The following is a 9,847-nucleotide window of genomic DNA, read 5'->3' on the forward strand; positions in this document are numbered from 1 at the left end:
CACTGCAGTGCAGCGCATCACTTGCATGTTTGTGATGCTTATGTAAACAAACCTACTGTGCTTCTAGTCATAAAGAAGTATGGCACATACTACTTAATAAGCAACTATGTTACTGGCTTATGTATTGACTATTCTATAGTTGTCATTATTTTAGAACATATTCTACTTATTATTAAAAAAAAAATTGCCAGCTATGATGGTGTATGCTTGTAATCCCAGCATTCAAGAGGCGAAGACCAGAGGATCCAGTTCCACAGACAGCCTCAGCTACTTAGCGAGGCACTTTGCAACTCAGTGAGACCCTGTTTCAAGGATAAAAGGAGCCGGGCGTGGTGGCACACGCTTGTAATCCCAAATAAAAATATAAAAAATAGGTATCTAGGAGTGTAGCCTGGAGGTATAAGGGCTTCCAGGAACCCCAGTACCACCACCAAAAATAAAATAAAATAAAATGACTAAAAAATAGGGCTGGGGTGTAGCTTGGAGGTAGAATGCCCCTGGGTACCATCCCCAGTACTGCAAAAACAAATAAATAAATAAATAAACTAAAAAATAGGGCTAGGAGTGTAGGTCGGAGAAAGAATACCTCTGAGTTCCATCCCCGGTACTGCAAAAGAAAAAAAATTTGTTGTAAAACAGAATGCTGTGGGGTAAAGGCATACCTCAGTGACAGACCCTTTGACTAACATGCACAAGGCCTTGGATTGGACTGCCAGCATAAAAAAAAAAAAAATCAAACAAACAAAAAGTACGCTGTATCGAGCCAGCAAAAGCCTCATATGTTTACCGTGTCTCTTGACTGCATTTTCTCTTGTGCTAGTTAATCCTGCGTTGTTCTGCATGTACACCATGACATATACCATACATAGATTATAGCAGGCTATACTACTTAGGTTTGCTTACATATACTCTATGATGTTTGTTTAAGAACAAAGCCAGTAATAGCCAAAGAACTATTGAAAAAAAAAAGTCACAAAGCACAAAGAAAATACTACAATAAGAGCCAAGAGATTTGTAAGCCCAGCAGTTCAATACGAATTAGAGCACACATATTAGTGCAATTCACTCTCTCCTCGAAGAGGAACAGTTCTCAATAATTATCAACAAAGATTTCATCTTTAAAATTTTTCAACTTTAATCTTAATCTCAACTTTTTTTGGGGGGGGGGTGGTACTGGGGTTCCTGGAAACCCTTCTACCTCCAGGCTACACTCCCAGACCTATTTTTTTTTTTAATTTTTATTTTTATTTGGAAACAGGGTCTCTTAAACCAGCGAGTCTGGCTTCGAACCTGCGCAAAAGTGTGCGCCACCACGTCCGGCTAATCTCAACTTTAAAACTTAATTGAGAGGACAAAACAAATGACAGACAGTAAGTAAGGCTCCAGAGCAAAAATTAAGCAGAACTCAGGCTGCCAATAGGAAACCTCAACATCAGTTACTAAAGCTGACCAAAAAATAGTTCATTCTTTTTTTTTTTTTTTTTGGTGGTACTGAGGATGGAACCCAGGGGCTTTCTACCTCTGGGATATAGTCCCAGACCTATTTTATATTTTATTTGGAAACAGGGTCTCTTAAGCCAGCTAAGACTGGCTTCAAACCTGTGTGATCCTCCTGTCTCAGCCTTAAACCCTGAGATTACAAGCGTGCACCACCACACCCAGCAAACAGTTCTTTCTTTTAAAGTTTTTTGTTCTGGTAGAAGTGAGGTAGGGCTGAGTCTATGTGGAAGCTGAAATGCTTTGCTAGAAAATATAATTTCCCACCTTAATACAACATATCTAGTTTCTTTGTTTGCTTGTTTTAACAAATGCTCTTTGTTAAAATACTAAGGACTGACTGTCAGAAGACTTTGGTGTTTAAAGAAAAATAATCGCCAAAATGTTTGTGTGCCTCTTTGTGCATACCTGCTTTGCAAGCTCTATTAGAAATGCCACTATTGCTATTGCCAGGCGTGGTGGCGCACGCTTGTAATCCCAGAAGCTGAGACAGGAGGATCGCACAGGTTCGAAGCCAGCCCCAGCTACTTAGGCTCTCAGCAACTTAGTGAGACTCTGTTTCCAAATAAAATATAAAATAGGTCTGGCGGTATAACCCGGAGATAAAAAGCCCCTGGGTTCCATCCCCAACACCAAAATTTAAAAATAAAAAAATAAAAATAAAAATGCCACCATTAGTAATAAAATTTAAAAAATACTAAAACCAGTGATTTTCCAAATACCTTTATGACCAAGTAACAATGAATATAACAACTATATATTGATATTAAATTTCATATAAATGAGGAAAATGCCTGGAAAGTATAGAATACCAAATATTACTTGAAATGCCACCAAAAAAAAAACTTGTCTACCTTTGAAAACATAAATTTCACATACATCCTAATTCAAAGTAGTCTCATGGATTTGAATATAACTTGAATATAACAAAAGACTATATATGAAACCTCATAGATTAACATTTGATGTGTGTGAGAAATACACATATTCCTAGAGGCAAGGCCTATAAAATAAAAGGCTTTGGAAAAAAATTAAATTAGTTTCACTGCCATAAATAAATAAAAATGTGTAATTATATTTTATTAAATCCTTTTCAAATTAATCTTCCAGACATAAAATTTTCAAGTGTTAAGCCGGGCATATTGGCACACGCTTGTAATCCCAGCATTCGGGAGGCTGAGACCAGAGGATCACAGTTCGCGGATAGCCTCAGCTACTTAGGGAGGTACTCTGCAACTCAGTGAGATTCTGTTTCAAAATAAAGAATAAAAAATAGGGCAGGGGGTGTAGCTCGGAGGTTGAATGCCCCTGGGTTCCATCCCCAGACCCGAAAAAAAATTTAAATAAATAAATTAATTAAATTAAATTAAATAATTTCAAGTGTTAATAAGTGAAAAGTTTTCACTTTCAAGTGAGAGCTTTAATGTGTTACCTACTTTTTATAGTCATCTCACTTGTGATTAGATTACCCTGACTATTTAAGAGCTTACTTGAAGATAAACATTTATATCTTTCCTTGATCTTACTGACTTACTCAGGAAAAGGTTTTATTTCCACATTTTATACAAAGCTATACTAATCAGTAGGCTAGTCTAAACAGAAAGCTTTATAAACAGTAGTCTAGGATCAGTGATTTTTATCTCCTCCTTAAACCATTTTAAAATTGTCATAAAAGCTGACTTCAAAGGTCTTAATCTCATTTGAAGGACAATTTTAAGTTCCCTTCTGCCCAGAATCAGAAAATGGTCTACACAATGACAAAATGGTGGATTCAGCTTTGGTAAGGATTTACTAAGCAAGACTTTTACTATTAAGGAGTTTATAATTAAATAAGGAACGGAAAACAGATATCAAAAATGTATATGTGTAGGGAGAGACACATCAAAACCAGCTAATAACAAAACTTCAAGCATTCTTTATACACCTGACCTGGATTAGCCAATTTAATTAAATTAATAACCCTAAGGGCTAGATAATATTCCTATTCTGTCTTACAGATGTGGAAATAAGACAAAGTTTATAGTTGTTAAGTGCTGAGAGGGAGTTACCATAATCATAACTTCCTACTTTCAGAGTAAGAATTCTTCAAGTACTCCAGACATAGTTAGCCTGGAAAACTAAGCAAGGCAGAATCGGAGGATAGGTGTACTGGACCAAGAAATAAAGACCTTGGAAAACAAAAAAGGAAGAAGAAAGGGAAGTCAAAGAGCTTTTAACATGTCACAGCAGACTATGGAGGATGCTGGCTGGGAAAAATAAAAATGCTGACGTGTAAGTCCAAAGAGCATTCACTTCTTACACAAAACAGGAAAGCGTCCTGAAGTGTAAGCATTTATTTCATGGAAGCTAGAAGCCACATAAAAAAAAAAAAAAAATTAACAGAAAGCCTATGGCAGGCAGGGAGTTCTACTATAGGACAAAATTTCTATAGCAAGCAGGTCACCTATGATGAAAATAAACAAACGCAGAAACCTACCTAAGGCAAAGCAAGGACCACATTCCTCCGCCCCAGGTCCCCAGCCACTACCTAGGAAGCAGGGAGGCAGGGCTTTGACAGGAGCGCAGAGCCATGTCTGGGCAGGGGGGGGGGGGCCGCTGGACTTTCTCTAGGCAGGAGACATATGAAGAGAAGGTGACCACAAGTAGGGAAATAATGCCTCGCCCATTTACTACTCCCTGTCTCTTCCTTCTGAAACATCTGCAGCTTACAACAGTGCATACGTCATGACCACCCACACTTTCCCGTCAGTGAAAAGGAGCAAAGACGATCCTTATGATAAACTCAGTATTTAAAAAAGAGAAGAAGGAAAATCCTGATTTCACTAACCTTAGGCAACTGCCACTAACAGCTTGGTATTTATAGTTCCTTTTCCTCTTTTTCAATATACAATTGTTTCTTTCTTTTGCACACTTTATATAGTAATATGTTCTTTGGTAAATTATTAAAACCTTTCCTAAACATGTTGCTGGACTTAAGATATTTTTAGTGAGGCAAATTCTCCCATATTTATATACAAGAAAAAAAAACAGAAAACTATACACTCAATACTGAGAAATGAAGAAATAGGCAAATAACTTTTTAAAGTTTTAATAATGTTAGGATTGTTTTTTAACCAAAGTTAGAATATTTGAGACTTTTTTTTTTTTTTTTTTTTTTTTTTTTTTGCAGGTCTGGGGATTGAACCCAGGGGCATTTGACCTCCGAGCCATACCCCCTGCCCTACTTTTTATTCTTTTTTTTGAAACCAGGTCTCACTGAGTTGCAGAGGGCCTCACTAGGTAGCTGAGGCTGTCCGCGAACCGTGATCCTCCGGTCTCGGCCTCCAAAATGCTGGGATTATAAGCATACACCACCATGCCTGGCTATTTGAGACTTTTTAAAAAATCTTTTCTGGCTTCAGCCTCAGAAAGAAGAGCCAATTACAAAAAGTCAAAAGAGTACTGTACTACCATTTTGGCACTCGCATTAAACTCCCAAGTGTTTACATACTTAAGTAGAAGACCTCTATAGACATGTGTTTAGAAAACAGAATAATCATGCTTAAAATACTTCTTATCAAAATGCCATTTCTCATGATAAAGTCTAATGAAACAGGTTTGTTACTGATTTCCAATGTTTTGCTATCATAAATATAGGGACAGAAAATATGAAATAAATACAGAAAACCAAGATAAAGAACAAAACATGTACAATTAGGATTTACTTCTAGCACATAAATATTAAATTTATCAGTTAAAACAGTCAAAATTCAAACATGAGGAATAACATTTCTAAAGTCTAAGTTACTGTCATAATTTAAAACTTCTAATTTTAGGAGCAGTGGCACACACCTGTAATCCCAGCACTCAGGGGGCTGAAGCAGGAGAACCACAAGTTCAAGTCCAGACTGAGCAAATCAGTGAGACCCTGTTTCAAATTACAACTGTGTGTGGGGGGGGGGGGGTGGGGGGGTGGAATCAGGGCCTTTTCTACCTCCGGGCTATCCTCCCAGACCTATTTTATACTTTATTTGGAAACAGGGTCTCACTAAGTTGCTGAGAGCCTCACTGAGCAGCTGAGGCTGGCTTCGAACCTGTGTGATCCTCCTGTCTCAGCCTCCCAAGCGCTGGGATTACAAGCATGCGCCACTATGCCTTTTTTTTTTTTTTTTTTTTTGGTTCTGGGAATTGAACCCAGGGACATCCTACTACCAAGCTTCACCCTCAGCCAGACCTCCCTCTTTCTTTTCTTCCTTCCTTCTTTTCTTTCTTCCTTCCTTTTCTTTCTTTCTTTCTTTCTTTCTTTCACAAAACAGGGTCTCACTAAATTGAGAGAGCTTCACTTAAGTTATTGAGGTTGACTTTGAACCTCCACTTTTTCTGTTTCCGCTCCCAAGTATTGGGATTACAGGCATACAATACCATACCTGATTTCAAAATAAAATTTTAAAATTTTAAGAAGGGCTGGGAGTATAGCTTAGTGGAAGAGTGCTTGCCTAGCTTATATAAGGCCCTAGGTTCAATACCAGGACAGCAAATATATATACACACACACACACACACATATATATATATATGAATAAGAGGGAAATACCATTAAAATAAATATTACAAGATAAAATGTGGTAATTCAAATATTTATTTATAGAGAAAGGAATCTTCAACAATTAATGTAGTTATAATAATTAGCAGATTTCTAATATACCAAAGCAGCGCTAATTTGGTTTACTAATGGAAAGATTGAAAGAAGATTATGGTCAGACTTGGTGGTGCACGCTTGTAATCCCAGCATTTGGGGGGCTGAGACAGGAGGAATGCAGTTCAAGGACAGCCTTAGCTACTACTTAGTGAAGCCCTTTGTAACTCAGTGAGACCCTGTTTCAAAATAAAGAATAAAAAATAGGTTTGGAGGTGTCGCTTGGACATAGAAGGTCCCTGGGTTCCATCCCCAGTACAGAAAATGAAAAAGAAAAAAAATATTATGAACATACATCATCTGCTTTTCACTCAATTAATGACCATTCCCTCACAGAAATCTTGTAATTGTCTACTCAAAAAAAAAAAGTTCTGGGTATACTGGCACACGCTTGTAATCCCAGCATTCAGGAGGTTGAGACCAGAGGATCATGGTTCGCGGACAGCCTCAGCTACTTAGTGAGGCCCTCTGCAACTCAGTGAGACCTGGTTTCAAAATAAAGAATAAAAAAATAGGGCAGGGGGTGTAGCTCAGAGGTCGAATATCCCTGGGTTCCATCCCCAGACTCATAAATAAATAAATAAATAAATAAATGAATAAATAAATAAATAGGTCCCCACTATCAGAGATGAGCAAAGGATACATCCAGGAAGAGGCAGACGCTCAAGCTGATAGGTAAGAAGATACCACTCAACTAGGCATGGTGGCACATGCTTGTAATCCCAGACTTGGGAGGCTGATATAGGAGGATTGCAGATTTGGGGCCAGCTTCAGCAATTTACAGTGAGGTCCTCCACGACTTAGCAAGAATCTGTTTCAAAATAGGGCCAGGCATCGTGGCGCACGCTTGTATTACCTGCGGTTGGGAGGCTGAGACAGGAAGATCGCACAGGTTCAAAGCCAGCCTCAGCTGGCTTAAGAGACCCTGTTTTCAAATAAAATATAAAATAGGTCTGGGAGTGTAGCCTGGAGGTAGAAGGCCCTTGAGTTCCATCCCCAGTATCACCAATCAATCAATCAATCAATCAATAAATAAATAAAATTAATAGGGCTGGAGGTATAGCTCAGAGGTAGAATGCACTGTGTTTCAATCTCCAGGAATTCACACACACAGACACACATATACACTGGACGCAAACCCAGAGAACACCTAGTCTCAATCCCTAAGGACCTCCTTGATAGAGAGGGCATTTTTTACATAATGGAACACTTGCAAAAGGATTATATTTATATTCTTTCTTGGTTTCCTTAATCTTATAGTAGTCAGCAGTTCAAGCTGTGAACAACTAAATATGTCCCCCTCCCAAAGACAGGTTAGCTCGCTATCAGGTTTGAGAAGCCAGAGGGGAGGACAACAGGATTACTCCTCCCTCAGCTTGCACTGAACAGGTCTGTTGTGCAGCCCATTTCCCAGCAAAGTCTCCCAACACTCAGCTATCTGAAATGTATTTTCATGGTACTACCATCAATTCATCTTTTACAAAGAAATATCTTTAAAAATTTTGGTCTTAAAGTTGTTCAAAAGTTTAGGGTCAAAGGACCTATACAACATTAAGATAAAAATAGAAATTAAAATAAATAGAAATTCTGCATCAATGAGCATTGAAGGGAAAGGGAAGGGAAAAGATGTACGCATATTTAAACTTCCAAAAGGATATAAAAATATCCTCAGGAATATAAAAGGTGTATAATATACTCTACCCATATCTGACTACCTGATATTTGAGAGTTGTGAGGGTCTGGTTTGGGATATTATTCTTTCTATATGTACAGAATAAAATTTTAGAGTAATTGCTTTTTAAATCACACACACAATTGTCTCTCCACTATTTTCCTTTCAGAGACTTTGCAACTCTAAAAATTCAGCCTTTGAAAACCTTAAAGAAAAATCCAAAGAAATATTTTCCTTTTTAAAAAGATGCTAGGTGTGGTGATGTACGTTTGTAATTATTTGGGAGCCTGAGACAGGAGGATTGTGGTTCGAGGCCAGCCTCAGCTACTTAGTAAGGCCCTCTGCAGCTTAGTGAGACCTTGTTTCAAGATAAAGAATTAAAAGTAGGGCTGGGGGTGTAGCTCTGAGGTAGAATGCCCCTGGGTCCCATCCCCAGTACTATAAAGAAGAAGGAGAAGAGAAGGAGAAGAAGGAAAAGAAAGTTTGTAATAAATGGAAACAACCAGAAGAACCTATACCACCCTGTCTATGACTGAGGCATGTGCCAAATTCCACTCTTGTGATGGCTGTTTGAGCAGAAGAACAAAAGGTAAAACATTGCCCTGTCGGATTCCACATAAAGGCAGGAGGTACACAAAGCTCTTTTGAAACGCAGAGAAAAGGTACTGAAAGGCAGACAATAAAGGGACAAAGGAACTGACAAACCCCAAACATACAGCCAACCTGATCAATGCCCTGTTGTCATGTGTGAAGTCGGGAGCCTCGCCTCTGGCTTGTACATGTGCTGCTGCGGAAGCCGAGCAGGGACGGCCAGATCCGCAGCTTGTTCACCAGGGAGATTTTAAAACTGCCTGGAAGGCAAAGAGCCTGGCGGGAAGGGGGCACTCACTGCTGAGGCCGAAAAGCTCCGGTATTACCAACATTCCGCCTGAAACACTGAAGCAAACCCTAGAGTTGTCTGTACAAAGGGAACGGGCATTCCTTCCAGATGTCTGTCGTTTAGGGGAAGTGGCCGCAGGGCGGGGAGGTGCAAAGGGGATGGTCGGGATGACCAGTGTCCAGCAATCACTGTCAGGCCCAGCTGTCCGCGTGTCACCTGGCAACACTCACTGGCATCTCAGAGGATTCGTCCCTTGACTCAGTACCATTTACCTCCCACAAAGACAATCCCAGGATACTGAGCATGGAGAGCTTGACAAGCAGGTCTGTAACCTCGGTGCCTCTAAATCACCCGCACGTTAATATTTGCAGTACAAGAGAACTCATTAAGGGAGCAATAAAGCCAAAACCCAGCGATAGTGCAAACATGAAAAATGAGGCGCAGCAAAGAGAAGGGCAAGAATCTTTGGCTAAGCGAGAAGTGGACATGAAGAGCCCCTCCTTGGGCTTTCGTTGCCACTTCTAGACTACCTGCTGCTGCAAAATAGTATTCAGAAAGTCAAAAGAATATTCAGAAAGAATATTCTTTGTCTAAATTGTTTTGAAGAGTCAGACTGTAGAGTACTATAGCTGCAGATAGGATAATCCTTCATAAGGCACCAAAAAAGTAATAAAGGACTTCACTTCTACGAGGTCCCACTTTCAAGAGGGTCATGATACCTCAAAGCAATGAAAACTGAAAAAGGAATTCCTAACAAAGCATGTAATTCAAAACCAAACAGCAGACAATAATTTTAAGAACCACTAAATGGGAAGAAGAGCATTTCAGGTCAGATTTTATTTTAAATATATAAGTTACAGAACAATTTCAAGATTATCAGCCAAATTAATGAGATTTTATAAGTTTATCCTACATTCAAGTCATATACTTTCCAATGCCCTCTCATATAGAAATTAGGTGAAGAAAAATACTGAAATTCCACACATAATTGTAAATACTTATTTTGTCACATATAAAAAACAAAATGTTGTCATCTGCACTGTGTGGTACCTAAGGTCATGTGGTCATTAAAGAAGAAAATCTAAAAGCTTTTTTCTCAAGAAAAACACAAGTTCGGCATATA

This window comes from Muscardinus avellanarius (genome assembly GCF_963383645.1).
Source record: "Muscardinus avellanarius genome assembly, chromosome: 5".
Classification (NCBI taxonomy): Eukaryota; Metazoa; Chordata; class Mammalia; order Rodentia; family Gliridae; genus Muscardinus; species Muscardinus avellanarius.